The sequence below is a fragment of the Lepus europaeus genome, chromosome X (assembly GCF_033115175.1).
Source record: "Lepus europaeus isolate LE1 chromosome X, mLepTim1.pri, whole genome shotgun sequence".
In the NCBI taxonomy this organism is placed as follows: Eukaryota; Metazoa; Chordata; class Mammalia; order Lagomorpha; family Leporidae; genus Lepus; species Lepus europaeus.
In genome coordinates, this window is record NC_084850.1 from 121,937,925 (window position 1) to 121,954,669 (window position 16,745).

General features: G+C 36.8%; 1 pseudogene; it reads right to left on the reverse strand.

The window, feature by feature from the left end:
- Positions 1-8,393: 8,393 nt before the first annotated feature.
- Positions 8,394-13,462, reverse strand: LOC133752856 (small ribosomal subunit protein eS12-like; annotated as a pseudogene).
- Between the last annotated feature and the right edge of the window lie 3,283 nt (positions 13,463-16,745).

Genomic DNA, 16,745 nt, shown 5'->3' on the forward strand with positions numbered 1-16,745 from the left:
CCCTGAATTCACTCGGCAATGGTTTTCTGCTTGGTGTTCTGATGACCCTCCAAGATGATGAACTGCTACCAATTAATGCTTGTAAGCCAGAGGACAGGTTTCAATAAACACTGGAGAAGACTTATTGAGCCCTGTCACTATATTGCCTAGGGGGCTGTCACTACTATCTTAGGATCTGGCTCCCAGATCTAAGGAAATCTGAAGGCAAAAACAAGCACAGGGGTGAAGATGCCCTGTGGGTCAATATTTAATCCTGGGAGTCAAAGTGGGTTATATATTATCCTCTCTTGTGCTAACCAATAGTTGTAAACCATGGAGAATCATTCTGTCCAGGTCCAGTAAACCAAGCTGTTAGCTGCACATATTAGAATGCTGTGACCACCTCAGTAATATATCCCCCTGTGTTTGTTTCTCCTTCCTTTTTTTCAATGTTTCCTTATTTTTAAATCTTGTACTCCAATATTACTTCTCAAATGTAGTATTAGGTTTCTCTGGGGTCTCAGATTTCCTGGGCAGCCCCTGATAAAACACTGGCTATTGTCCTGTTACATGGGGCCCATTTGCTATCTCAGAGGAATCTGACCTCTTATTTTTGTGTTAGCCTTCTTAGGAAAGTCACTATCCTAGAATCTAAAATGATTTTGTATATGTGATCTAATGTATAATTTCACTGCTAGAATACACCCATTTAGTTTGCGATCCTTTCAATTATTCTTCGCAGAGTTTCAGGTAATTTTGGGGAGGGAAAATGTAATGAGGTCCTTTAACCAGAGGAATGTAAAGGTTTCTCACTATCCAAAAAGCCATCAACGTGCTGTTCAAGAGAGAGATTCCTGGAGCATTAATTTCACCTCAGAATAATGTTTTGCCTTATGTGTAACAGTTTCCTCAAGCATTTGCTGATCCTGAATACAGGATACATTTTCTTACTCTGGGAATAATCAGTCTCTTCATCCTCTAAAAATGAATCCTCTTTTTCCTGCAGACTCTCAATCTGTCTCAGCTAATCACCGCTTTAAAATACTGATTCTCCTCCCAGGCCAGCCAAGTAATGAAAGTCAACAGAGTGCCTTCCCCTAGGAGGCTCACACCTCCCTTAGGATGTACCCTATGTGAAGAGATAGATAGGACTGGGCCTCTTAACTTACAAGGCCTAAAGCCCAACAGATTATTATCAAGCCCCTTCTGTCAGGTTCTATTTGCCTCTCAATCAGAAAACTTAATTGTAGCTTAGACAGCACCTTTCTTAGCTCCTCTAATAATGACTCTGTCCTTTGTTCTAGACCCTGTCTAGTCCACTTGGGCCTCATTCCTTCGTAATCATAACCTCTACTCTACCACCAATGGCTCTACTCCCAACCTGTGTGTACTGATGGTCCTCTTCCCCACTTAATGCTGTATAATTGTTCAAACCTGGTAAATGCCACTCTTAGGATCATTGGTTACTATCCTCACTCTGTCTTTTACGACCTTGTCTAAATGTGATCAGAGTCGGCAAACTTGGAAGGCTTCCATAGCTTTGGCAACTCATGACGAAAGCCTAGGGTGGTTACTGGCACCATAAACTAGAGTGTCAATTTGTTGGGTCAACAACAGGAGCCACTGTGCACTTGCTCCTCATGTGGGATCTCTGTCCTTAATGTGCTATACATTTTGATTTAATGCTATAACTAGTACTCAAACAGTATGTTTCACTTTGTGTTTCTATGTGGGTGCAAACTGTTGAAATCTTTATACTAAATTGATCTTCTTTATATAAAGAGAATTGAAAATGAATCTTGATGTGAATGGAAGGGGAGAGGGAGCGGGAGAGGGGAGGGTTGCGGGTGGGAGGGAAGTTATGGGAGGGGGAAGCCATTGTAATCCATAAGCTGTACACTGGAAATTTATATTCATTAAATAAAAGTTAAAAAAACAAACAAACAAAAAATACTGATTCTGCATAGGTGTTGCAGAATGGGTTTGGGGCTGGCCAACAGGCAGCTCGGTGTTCTGTTGTCTTCAGCTGCTAAATTCCTTATCATTCTTGCGTGGTTTTTATTTTGTACCAAATCAAGAACAATAGTCTACAGAATTTTGTCCATAGTGATTTTTCTTCATTTAGCCCTGATTTTGCTTGCTAATTTTGACATGTACAGGTGACATTTCCCACTACTTTTCTTACAGATATTAAAATGTTATGGAGCATAATGGTTATTTATCGAGTCCTATTCTGTTAATCTTTAAGATATTAGTAGATATCTTTTACTAATAAACATATTAGTGAAATGATTATTTGGTTAATATTGCTACTGTTATTATGCTAATATTGCTAATATCATTAGCGGTAATAGTAACAGTACAAGATCAACTCCACCTTTACTTTACATAAATAATCAAGTATAACAGAAAATCAAAATGTCAAGTTTCCATTCACATTCCCTGAGTTCCAACATTTTTTTGAGAAGTATAGCCTTGGACAAGCTGGTCATCTGTGTGTGTTAGTACTTGGCTTTTTCCCCCAAGCTTTCATCCATATGCTGCATTAATATTCTGTATTTGAAGAAAAAATTGTCAGTCCTCTTAGATGCATTAAAATTTACTGGGAGTGATATATGAAAGCACACTATACAATGAGATATAGGTGTTATTTATTTCTTCCTTGAAAAAAAATGTACATGCCAATTTTTAAAAGATGTATCTATTTATTTATTTGAAAGGCAGAGTTATAGGGGCAGGGTGGGGGAATAGAGAAAAAAAGAATGACTAGTCCCACTGCTGATTCATTTCTCAAATAGCTGCAATGGCCGAGGCTGGACCAGGCTAACCCCAGGAGCCTGAAACTTCACCCAGGTCTCCCATGTAGGTGCAGGGGTCCATGCACTTGGGCCATTGTCCACTGCCTTCCCAGGTGTATTAGCAGAGAGCTGGTTAGGAAGTGGAACAGCCAGGACTCAAACTAGCGCTTATGGGATGCAGGAGTCCCAGGCAGCAGCCCAACCTGCTGTGCCACATGCTGACCCCCTGCTTAATATATATATATATATATTTATGTATACATATATATGTATATATTTTATGTATACATATATATATATTTATGTATACATCAAATTTTAGAAGTCAATTATTTTGAGCTGAAGCTCTAAGTCATTAAATCTGTGAATATATTAAAGAGTTAGTGAATAAATTAATAACCTAATTGAATTTGGTAAATTGAGTATCTTAAAGTTATTTTAGGGATTAAACAAAATGTGAGTACATGTAGGCCATAGCCACCGTTCTCTATGAATTTTGCACATGAAAGGAAAATGAACTAAGGATTAACAAGTGAGCATGATTTTATCATGGAGAATACTTGTGACTTTGCGACTCTTTCATGAGCGGGAGTCCGTGGCGATGTAAAACAGCAAGTCCTGAGCGGCGTTTCATTCAGGTCCTCCTTCAGCTCCCCTCTCTCTTGAGCACCTGTCATGGGAACACGCTGCTTCCAAAGGATACTTTCAGCATTCGGCCTCGGGATCTCATCAAGCAATGTGCTCTTCCAGCTTCATTTGCCTCAGTCGTAAAGCCAGTCCCTCCCGTTTCTAGTCTGGGGTTATGGAATACTCCATTTCAAGGTACAGGTTTTTCTTTCAATCGCCTGTTGGGGCAAAGCAGATCATCTCAGCATTCAGTGCTTTACAATCGCAACCATCTTGTTTGTTTTCACTATTCTGAAGTTCAGCAATGAAGACTGGCCTCAATTGTCCAATTCTGCTGGTCTTTCCTACTCTCATTCACTTTTCTGTAGATACTGGCTCCTTCCCCTTGCCTCTGATGGTCTAAACTCACATTTCTAGTAGTATTGACTGCCAGCTGAGTCATATGTGATTTGAGTCACATCAACTTAAGGTACACTGCACCACATGACTGAAAAAGAACTCCAAGAGAGGGAATCCTCAAAAATTCTCAAGGTCTTCTGAGATACAGACTTAGAAGTCCAGTGTTAGGATCGGTGTTGTAGTGCAGCAGGTTAAGCCGCTGCTTGCTATACTTGCATTCCATATTGGTGTGCCAGTTTGAGTCTCAGCTGCTATGCTTCTTATCCAGCTTCCTGCTAATGTGCCTTCCTGCAGATGGTGGCCCAGGTAACTGGGCCCTTGCCCCCGACATGGGAGACCTGGATGGAGTTCTAGGCTGCTGACTTTGGACTGGACATTTGGGGAGTGAACCATCAAATGGAAGATCTCTGTTTCTCTCTCTCTCTCTCTCTCTCTCTCTCTCTTCATCTTTCCCTTTCAAATGAATAAATAAAATCTAAAATATTTTTTTCTTAAAGAATACCTACGTCAGTTCTGTTGGTCAAAGAAAGTTACAATGAATTTTTGGCTAAATAAAAAAAATTATTATATAGTAGCACGATTTCAGTTGTATTTTCAACTGAATGGCATTTTGTAAACTCCTCTCTCTCAAATATAAATATATTATTTATGTTACCACTACTCTCAATAGAAAATCGTTATTTTTAAGAAGTCATTACTCAAAGGTAAGAATGCAATGTATATGTAATATATAAACAATAATCTGAATCTGAAACCCTTAATTTTAAAATTAAATTTTAAATTCAATTGACCCAAATTGTTTTATTAAAAAAAACTACCTGTGAATCTAGTTAGAGTAAAATTATGCTAAGCTTTCTACTTTATAGTCTAAGTAATTCATGCAAGATTATACTCCAAATAATAGAAATATATTTTCAATAATGATGTTTTAAATAATTATAAGTTTATGATACAAAATTAGAAAGTATAGTACAAAAATAAAATAACAGAAAATAAACCTGGTAGAATGTAAGTTCAGAAACAAGCTAATACACATACATAATCATATATTTATGGCACATATAAAATAGATAGTTGGATTTAGCTACTCCAAAATTTAAGATCTCTGTAAATAACAGTTAAAAATAAAAGGTTTATAATCAAGGACCACCTGTTTTTGTCTTTATAATTGAGACATTGAGTTAATACAAATAGATTTTCAATCAATAAGGAAAAATGTGAGCATATGAAAGGTATAAAATTAAAGGCAGGTAAATTGTGTAAACTGGCAATTTACACAAGAAGAAATTATACATATATATGCATACATGCTTATAGATATGTAACAGATATGGTATACACAAGTAGAAGCAGAACAGAAGGGAATTTAAGGAAACTATTTACAAAGTATTAGGAATCTGAAATACAATATTAATAGTAAAATGAGAAGATTTGAGATGTTATAAAGCATTTGTGGATATATTTGTTCTGAAAACTGAATGAAAAAAATAAGACAATGCTCAGATTTCTATCTTGAGTAATTGAATCAATCATGACCATATTTAATGATGTAATTAAATCTAGCAGGTAATTAATATCTGAAATCATTTATTTATTTTTTAACATTTATTTAATGAACATACATTTCCAAAGTACAGCATATGGATTACAATGGCTCCCCCCCCCATAACTTCCCTCCCACCCGCAATCTTCCCCTTTCCCATTCCCTCTCCCCTTCCATTCACATCAAGATTCATTTTCAATTCTCTTTATATACAGAAGATCAGTTTAGTATATATTGAGTAAAGTGAAATCATTTTTGAACATGTTGAATTGAGCTATTTTCTCCTTTTCCATCTTGATTTTTTCCACCTGTGGCACCATTTGAATAGATGTTGGAACATTTACATTAATCTTTACTTTTCACCTTGTCTTTCAAACAATTTTTTCCCTTGCTTTACATTATCATTTTAGGTAAAACTCATTACTGTTTTATAATTTCAATCTCTCCTCTCTACTTTTCTACTCTGTCCATTCTGTAAACTGCCTTAAGCATCACCTTTAATTTTTTTCATACATAATAATACAGTGTTTTAAAGTAATTTTCTTTTTTCTTCTATGTGCATAATGCTAACTGAACTTAAGTGAAGTTCCTGTATTAACTATGTACCTTCTGTATTCATTTTGGAGTGTGGAATTATGGGTGTTTTTCTTTTACCTTTTTTTTTTTCTCTTATTTTATATCTAGGCATTTATCAGCTTACATTCGTAGTGTTGGTTTTACTTAAATGTTTAATGGCCTTTCAGCAGGGAAGTTTTATGTAGTGATGGTACAAAAAGGAACTTTTAATGGATTAAAGCTCCAAAAGAGGTCAGGACATAGAGATGAAATGATATCCAATATTTTTCTTTTTTTACAGGCAGAGTGGATAGTGAGAGAGAGAGAGAGAGACAGAGAGAAAGGTCTCCCTTTTGCCGTTGGTTCACCCTCCAATGGCCGCTGCGGCCTGCGCATCTCGCTGATCCAAAGCCAGGAGCCAGGTGCTTCTCCTGGTCTCCCATGCGTGTGCAGGGCCCAAGGACTTGGGCCATCCTCCACTGCCTTCCCGGGCCATAGCAGAGAGCTGGCCTGGAAGAGGGGCAACTGGGATAGAATCCAGCACCCCAACCGGGACTAGAACCCGGTGTGCCGGTGCCGCAAGGCGGAGGATTAGCCTGTTAAGCCACGGCGCCGGCCAATATCCAATAATTTTAAAAGATTGTCTTCAATGCATAGAATAAAAGGAACACAGTCATTACAGAAGTTAATAAGTCAGAGAGATTTTGTTTTAATGTATGTATGTTCTTCAGTGCTAGCCTTGTGGTATAGCAAGTAAAGCCACTGCCTATGATGCCAGCATCCCATGTGGGCACTGGTTCATGTCCCAGCTACTCCACTTCCAATCTGGTTCCCTGCTAATGTGCCTGGGAAAGCATCAGGAGCTAGACCATGTGCTTGTGCCCCTGAATCTATGTGGGAGACCTGTATGTTGTTCCTGGCTCCTGGCTTTGACCTGGCCCCACCCCAGTCATTGCAGCCATTTAGGAAGTGAATCAGTGGATGGAAGATCCCTCTGTCTCTCCATCTCTGTAACTCTAACTTTCAAATAAGCAAATAAATCTGTAAAAGAAAAAGAAAAGAAAATGTTCTATAACCAACACTAACCTATTAATTGTATTGAATGGGTAATATTCTATTTTATTGTTTAATTTGCCTTTTAGACTTTATGATCATTGTAGACAAGCTGATAAATGCCTAGATATAAAATAAGAGAAAAAAAAAGGTAAAAGAAAAACACCCATACTTCCACACTCCAAAATGAATATATTACATTGATATGATAGATTGTGTTTCCACAGTTATTTGTGACAGTAACTCCCATTTTATATGCTCCTTTGCAGAGTGAACTTGCCATGCTTACAGGCACAGGTACAGTCTAGTTCTCTTCCTTTTGAATCTAGACTCTCTAATAAAATGTGATAGAAGATATAATATGTAACTTGTGGTATTGGAGAAATCTGTAGCTCCAAACTATACTGCTTGTCATGCTGCCTTCTGGGAAAAGGTAACAGGTAAGATATGTGCCCTCAGACAACCATACTGTATAGAAGCTCAAATAAGCCACATAAGGAAAAATACCACATGGAGGACCCAATTGTGTCAGATACAAAGAAAAGGGTTGTTTAAACTTCTAAATTCTTGGGTAATTTGACATACAGCAATATCTAACTAAAATAATTAGAATATATTTAACAGCTACTGCTTATTTCCTCGGCACATGCATTTTTAATGACTATTCTATGAAGTTTATTTTTCTTGATTTATCAACTTCTAGCCATGTAGAACATTTACAGATATTAAAATGAGAAACACACATATATTCTTATTATTTACTTTAAGAAATAAAATATTATTAAAACATGAGAAATTCCTGTATACACCTGTGCAATTACATTTCTATCCCTCATCCCCCCTTTTACAGGATAACCACTTTTCTCTAATGTTGTTTATTCACTTGGGGGGGCAATGGGTCTTGATGTTTGAAAAGATTGATTTGAAAGCCAGAGAGAGAGAGAGAGAGAGAGAGAGAAATCTTCCATCTGCTAGCTTACTCCCTCCTTGACCACAAATGGCCACAACAGCCAGGGCTGGGCCAGGCCAAAGCCAGGATCCAGGAACTCCATCCTGGTCTCTCACAAGAATGAGAGGGGCTGAAGTACTTGGATTATCTTTTGCTGCATTCCCAGGTGCATTAACAGGGAACTGTATGGGAAGCAGAGTAGCCAGAACTCAAATCAGTACTCTGATCCGGAATGCCAATGATACAAATGGTGGATTAACCCACTGCATCCCCGTGCAGACCCCTGTTTATTATTCTTAATAATGTTTATCTGATTGTTACATATGTATTTTTCCTCAACACTATAGCATATTCCTGTGCAAATTTAATGTTCACACAAATGACATTTCACTACAATTATCCATTGGCAGATCATCTTTTTGTATGCAACATTATTCTTTAGAGATTCACAAATATATTTGTGTGTGTTCATGCCAAGTTTTTATTTTGTTCAGTTCTTGCATTTGAAGTATTTTTTTATGACATCCTTGGCTTGTGATTCTTTGCCATAGTCCTTAACCACTACACAGCTGCAACCAACCACATGATGGGGTTTCCCCTCTCAGACAGTTTCACAGAGGCCTACCCATTCCCCAAGTTTCTTGTTGTCATCAATCTTAATGAGGTTGATTTGGTGTTCAGCACAAAGCGCCTCCATGAACTTGCCACACATAGGATCATCACAGTTGGATGTAAGCACACAAAAATGAGTTTGGCACTTGAATAAGGCTTTGGCACTTCACAAATTCCACATTCTAGGCCATCATGGATGAAGGAAGTCTTCAGCAACTACCCTAAAGCGGTATTAACATCCAGTACACCTCCAGCAGCAATGCCTTCCCCGGCCTCATTGGTGGATTACCAGTGAAGCTGATCTAAAACGCACCAGGGCCACCACCTCCACGTGACTTAATGGCGGCAGGGAAAGACATGCAAGTTTCTCTACCTAAATCATTCGTTCCTTCTAAATGCATGATTTCCAGTTATTTATATTACCAATTTTGCTTTGGCAAGGTAACCATATAGGTTGCTCCACCTTAGAATTTTAAATAATATATATTTTATGTAACTATTGGTATGATTAGGAACATATGTGTGTGGGGGAACAAAATCAGGAATGGTTATAATTCACTCTCTTAGGGACTTAAAAGTTGGCTCTCTGAGAGCCAAAGATTATATTCCTTCTCCTTCTACTTTTTAGAAATTCATAACCAAGAGCAAAAATAAACATTTCAAACCTACTTATGTAATTCCCATGCTAGCATATTTACCTCCTGATTTCAATGTTTTAAAATCAGAAGATGATTTTTTTTCTCCCCTATTGCCTATTTGTCCTTTGATGCAATTCTGATACTTTATATAACACTGACTTCTATGGTTTCTCTGTAGCTTAGTCTCTTTCCACAGGAAATAACTCTAAAGCACACAATTAAACAGAACACAAGAGAGTTCTAAAGTAGAGATAAAAAGTTATTTCTCTACAATAATGATGAGATAGATTTATATGTATTGCATTATTGGTATTTCCCAATCTACCACCAGAAATCAACAGCATAATATCTACACACTAGCAGTCTGAATTGTTGCCCAGAGTGCTCTATTTGTAAATATGTAATGGAACAGGAAAAACAATCTAACTCTAAATTGGGTTTCACATCTGCCTTGATAACATTCTCCTCATACTGCAGACAGTAACTGAGCTCTAGTATCCCACCAATTTAGGCTTTTTCCTGTGGGAAAAATTTATGTGTGAGAGAAGCATTTCTTGATTCAAAATATTTTCCCTTCTCTGAATGTTTCAGGGAGAATATACTGTAAAACTCTACATGAACTCTATCTAACAGGAAGACTTTGTGTGACTTAATACGAGGCTTCTTTTGTATCAGCTGAAGTTTAATCAAATTTTTAAACAAATTCACAGAGCAAAACTAAGGTTTGTTTCTAAGATTTATATTCATATTGAGATCATATTGAGATCAGAGTATTCAGTTCTTGGTGATCATTAACTTCAAACTATTAATAACTGCCCTCCAAATGAGAAGTGAGCAAACACATAGTTGAAATTTGTGAGTGTCTGGCATATAAATTTCCTTTAACTATTATATATGAGTATAATTTGTTTCATTTTACCTTTAGATTATTTTTCATCAATAATCACAAACTAAGCCCCATTATAATCGCACTTATTAGATGATTATATATGGCAGATAGTGTATTAATTGCTTTACATATATTTTAATTCTCTCAACTTAATGGTTAATAGTGTCCTCATTTTGCATACGAGAAAACTGAGGCATAGAAAGACTTTCAGACACTTGACATATACTTATAAGAAAGCTAATCATTTTTATTTAATTTCACACAATCAATACATAAATTAAAAATGAGAATAATGCCATACAATATTTAAGAGTGTTGTTTGGAAATTATAAAGATAAGTTCAACAAAAATAGATATAAGAACACAGTAAATGAATTAAATGGAAGCCTTCTTTAAATAAATCTATAAAATCCAAAAGCCAATATAAAATTGAGACTAAATGCTGCCTAAAACATCTTTTATCATACTTTACTTAATTTCTTATTTGAGTTACACAAAACTATTTACCATGAAAAAAATACCTTATATTATATAATTTCTAAAGTGTCTGTTAGAATCATATTGTTTTATTATAGGTATTGTTAATTGTGTAATTGCTAATATTTAGTAAATACTAGAAGGGAATCCATAAAAATTTCCTGAAATAGTGAAATAAATAATTCCACAATTAGTTTACTTTTAGAAAAGATTATTACACTTATAATTTTATAATTTTGTGTTAGTAACTGAAGTGAAGTTTCAGAATGCAAAATAGAAGCAGCATAGATTTAGAAATGTCATTTTTTATTTGATAAATTTGATAAATTTGATAAAATGATAAACTGGAACATTAAATCAGTTCTTTTCAGTTGTAGCTCTAGGAATATTTAAGACACAGTTATATGGTCTATATTTAAATATGCATTTCCTCTCTGATAAAATAACTCAGTTGTTTTTTGATTAGATTCATCTGTGTAGAATTTAAAAGGCATCTTTCTGAATGCTACATTTTAATGAGATGAAAGCAGTGATGGGAATGGGAATACAACTGAATTTTAGATTGGTACAGATATTATTTTTTAAAGAAATCAGGTTACATACAACACATATGAATTTTGAAATTTCACAAGAGGGGCTATCCTCTGAGTGCAACTGTATCACTGTAATTGTTAAGGAGGGTTTGTCAGCTGCTTGTCTATTAGATTTGGATTATGCTTAGAATCTGTTCATCAAGTATTTATTAATGTTCCTATCAGGCACCAGGGGTACCGAAGATACAGGTTATGGCTGAAATGTCTTGAAAATATTCATCGAGGAAGAGACAGATAATTTAATGAAAAAGGCAATACTGAAGTGTTTATGTTCTGTGTTATCTACTGTTTCCAGAAGTGAGAAATTCTCTTGTGGGAGAGGAAGACAAAAATTGGCAGTGATAAAATGCACGTATATGTGCTCACTACCATTAAGACAGTAAGGACCTTAAATAAAGGGGCCATGCTTTATTTTTGTCATTTATTCAGCATCGAATATCTGCAGTAACAAAAAGCCCTAGATCATAGTGGTTTAGCAAAATGAAAGGGTATCTCTCTTATGTCACAGAGAAATTGGCTGTGGTTGGGCAGTTTTTCCAAGAGGGACTCTTATTCACTGCATCCACCACTTCCAAGGCATCAGAGCCCTCTTATGACTCCTTTGCAGTAAATCCAGAAACAAAGGAAGCATAACAGACATGGGGTTATCAAGTGGTCTTTAGTAGTCAGAACTGGAAATGCCATATATCATTTCTGCCCACATTCAGCTGGCCATGACTCTACCCCATGACTAAAAGTTGACTCTAGGAATTTATGGAAAAAATCAGTTGGATGTTGTTATATGATTTCCCAAGCACCTGGGTCAGCCTCCCAGGCACACCACCATGGGGCTGGACCGGAAGTACAGCAGCTGAAACTTGAACTGGTGCCCATATGGATGCCAGCGCTGCAGGTTACTACTCAACCCTCTGTGCCATAGTGCCAGTCCTTATCCCCAAATCTTTTAAAGCAGGTAACTTTTTTCATTGAGCTTTGTTATGTGATGACAATTTTCATTATTTAAAAATTTTAAATGTCATTCCTAGGTGTGTAATTTTGGTCACAATAAAATTTTGCAAAATGAGCTTTAATTTTCTTACATTGGATTGATGTTAAGATAAGAAATGAAAAGATTTGGAGCAGGTGGAATAGTGGCAGTGTGCTTTGAATGTAGGTATACATATGCAAACTGTGTGATGTTGATGTTAAGTGTACATATTAATACTCTGCATTTTCTGAAGTAAGCCGAATGACAATAAGCCTGATTGCCTGCCTATATACTAATATAGGATATGCTGTTACTCATGGAGCTATAGGCTGAAAAGATGTGTTGAAAGTAGTCCACCAAAAAGTTTGAAAGTGAAATTGTCTTGATGTTCACTATTATACAATCTTGTGTTCATATCCAAAAAGACACATTTTTAGTATTAGTCTATCTCCAGATTCTGCCAGGTAATATGACATAATTTAGCTATAGAACTGGTCTTCTAACTACAGCTTAAAGAATAGTTATAGTTTCTTGGGCAATTCTCCCCTTTGTCATTAAGTCATTTGCTCTTTATCCTATATTATCCTCCTTGCTCTGAAGCCAGCTTTGTTTGGAACTAACCTAACTATTCCAGCTCACTTTTGATTAGTGTCAGGCATAAATTTCTCTATCCTTTTATTTTTAATCTATGCTATTTTATTTGAAGTGGGGTCTTTGTGAACATCATATAGATTTTGTATTTTTATTCATTCTCTTTTATAAAATAGAGTTTATTTATTGGAAAGGCAGAAAGAGGGAGAGAGTGATTTCCCATTTGCTGGTTCATTTCCTCCTAATTGCCACAGTGGCAGGGAGGGCTGTATGCTAGAGCTGGGAAATCAGTCAGGTCTCCCACAGGGAGCACTTGAGCCATCACCAGATATCTCCCCACATGTGCACATTAGCAGGAAACTGGAATCTGGAGTGGAGGTGGGACTCGAACATAGGCTGTCCAAGGTGGGATACAGGAGTCCCAATGTCATCTTAACTGCTATGTCAAACACCTGCTCTTGTCTTCTTAAATTGGTCTTTAACTGGTATTTAGATGATTGATAGAGTGATTATTGATATTGATGGATTAATACCAACCACATTTTAACATTTTTATATTTGTTATCATGTCGTTTTCATTTTTGCCTATCTCTATTTTTCTACTTTTTCTAGTTTTCATTGAGTATTTACATCATTTTATTTATACTCCTTATTAGCATATCAATTATACTACCCTAGATTTGTACTATATATTCACAACTAACTTAGGTTTACACACACACAACACCATACCAATTCACAAGACATTTCCAAATTCTGTTTCTTTTCCCTTATAATATTGCTGTCATCCATTACACTTATTTATAAGCAATTGTTACTGAATACATTGTTGCTATTATTATTTTGAACACACTGTTCTCTGGTAAATCATTTAAGAAAATAAAAAGGTCTTATGTTATTTTCATATGTTCATTCTATAATGCTTATCCCTTCAACATATACATTGTCTTACCTAGGGGCCGGTGCTGTGGCATAGCAGGTAAAGCTATCTCCTGCAGTGCCAGCACCCGATATGTGCACCAGTTCAAGTCCCGGTTGCTCCACTTCTGATCTGGCTCTCTGCTATGTCTTGGGAAAGCAGTGAAGATGGCCCAAGTCCTTGTGCCCCTGCACATGTCTGGGAGACCCCAAAGAAACTCCTGGCTCTTGGCTTTGGATTGGCACAGCTCTGACCATTGTGGCCATCTGGGGAGTGAACCAGAGGATGGGAGACCTCTCTCTCTCTTTTTCTCTCTGCCGCTGCCTTTCTGTAGCTCTGCTTTTCAAATAAATAAATAAATATTTTTTAAAAGTGACCTATTTCATTTTCTTTTCAAAAAATTTATTTATTTATTTGAAAGGCAGAATTACAGAGAGAAAGAAATAAAGACAGAGAGACATCGTCCATCCTCTGTTTCACTCTCCAAATGGTCAAGGCTGGGCCAGGCCAAAGCCAGGAGCCAGGAGCTTCCTCCAGGTCTCCCCTGTGGATACAGGAGCCCAAACACTTGGGCCATCTGCTGTTTTCCCAGATGCATTAGCAGGGAACTTCTCAGAAGTGGAGCAGCTGGGACTCCCACCAGTGCCCATGTGGGATGCTGGCACTGCAAATGGCGACTTAACCTGCTGCGCAACAGTGCCAGTCCCTTCATTTTCTTTCTCTCTGAAAATCTTCTTCTAAGATTTCTGTCAAGTTAACACATTCTTTCAACTTCTACATCCTTGTGAAAGTCCATTTCTCCATCAATTTTTTTTTGTTAAATTCTGCTGAAGTATCCAAATTGGCAGAGTTTTAACCCTTTTAGCTGTATAATTCATTGATATTACTTGCACCATCCCTATGTTTTCTGAGAATGTTTTCATCATCTTATACAGAAATTCTGCTCCTTTTTTCTCTCTCCTCCAACAAATGTATTTCCATTACATTTGAGTTATACTTTTTATAATTGCCCTGCAGTTCTTGTATTTCATGTTTTCAGTTGTACTTTTTCCTTAATTTTCAACTTGCTTTTAAGTTTAGAAATTTTCTATTGACATACCATTAAAGCTCACTGTTTCTTGTCTCAGTGTGTTCAGTCTTTTAATGAGCCTATCAAATGCATTTTTCATTTTTGGATTTCTAGCATTTTTCTGTTCTCTTCTAAAATTTTATTTATTTATTTGAAAGGCAAAATTACAGAGAGAGAGGGAGAAACAGAGAAATCAGTCTTCTATCCACTGATTCATTCACCAAATGGCTGCAAAGGCCTGGACTGGGCTAGACCACAGCCAGGAGCCTGGAATTCCATCGGGGTCTCACAGGTGGGTGCCAGGATCCCAAGTATTTGGGTCATCTGCTGCTGTTTCCCCAGGTGCATTAGCAGGGAACTGGATCAGAAGTGGAGCAGCCTGGACTCAAACTGGTACTCATATGGATGCCGGCATTGCAGCCAACAACTTAACCCACTGTGCCACAATGCCGGCCCCTGATTTTTTTTTTTTTTTGGTTAGTTTCTTTCTGCTAAAATTTCCCATCTTTTCTTGTATGTTCTCAACTTTTTCTATTAGACCCCTGAGTATATTAATCTTACTTATTTTAAATTCCTAGTTTGATAATCCCAACATCTGAGTCTGGTTCTGATGCTTGGTTTGTTTCTTCAGAGCATTCTTTGCCTTTTTTGAAGTCTTGTACTTTTGTGTTGAAAGTTAGATATAATAAGTTTGATAAAAGAAACTGAGGTAAATATTCATAGGTCTTTTATGTTATGAATTAGTTTGAAGTCTCTCCATAGATTGGGCTATGTGAACTGTTTTCTATCATTGTAGGTGTCCAAACTATAATTTCCCTGGCTCTTTTTTTTCCTCACCTCTTGTAATTGGGTTTTCCTTGAGGCTTTTTCTTAAATAGAGCCTGAACTTTGGGATTCTTTTCACATATAATGCTCTGTTATTTTAAAGGAGCCCTGCTGATGTGGTGGTAAGGAGGGGAACAGAGGAGAAACATACTCTAAACTTATTATTAAGTTAAAGAGTTGCTGTGTTCTTGGAGCCCTGGGCTGTAAGTTCCTCAAGTATGTCTCAACTTTTTAGTATAACATGGGAATGCTAGACTGGGCTAGACTTGGGTATTTCCCTTCCCCTATGTAGAAGGCTCCAGAGGCCTGGAGTTAGGTATTTCTCTTCTTCTATGTCAGTTACACTCTGTTAAGATCTATATTGGCTAGTTTCCCTTGAGGGCAATCCTTTGTTAAGGAGAACAGACCCTTTGGGTATATTTAAAAATGGCTACTTTTCCCTTCTCCCTGCAGAATGCATTAGTAGGTTTTATTCTGATCCTCACCAAATTGTGGTGCCAAAATTCACAATGTGAAGGATCTGTAGGCCTGTGTTCCCAGGATTTTTAATCTCAAATTCATCCCCAGTGAGTCTGCAGCAATTGATCAGTTACCCTACCAGTCTGGCTGAGTAGGTTCTGTTTCTGGTAAACTCAAATTCTCTCTCTTCTCTCTCCCCACAACCCTATGTTTTCCCTGTCACCTCATTTCTCCAATCGATTGAAGATGAGTTATTGATTTTCACTTTTAGCTATGAAATTGTATTTCCTTAAAATAATCTCATGCTGAATATCAAGTAATTCTAAATATTTTGGAAAAATTGTTTTGGAAAAACTGTTGCCTTCATATTTAGTCAGTTTTGTAAAGAGTAATTATAGCAATAATTAAATTGATAGTTGCTTGAGTAAAATATTTCAGAATCCTCATTTTAATTCTTATCACCTAGGATCCATCAAAGGTCGAGCTAGTGCAAGTTTTATTTCAATCCAATGCTCATTACAGCCTAGATGTTGAATAAGTATTCACCTATTTGTGTGCTAGTTTTTAACTACATTATTATGCATTACCCAAGTCAAAGTAATCTGATAATTTACACATAAAGCAACACCAGTTATAGTCTCTGCTGAAGTAATTTTTTGAAAATGTCTACCTTGGTTTCAGAGAACTACCATGACATTTAAAAATATCTGTACATTGTGGCGCCAGCACTCCGGGTTCTAGTCCTGGTCGGGGTGCCGGATTCTATCCCGGTTGCCCCTCTTCCAGGCCAGCTCTCTGCTGTG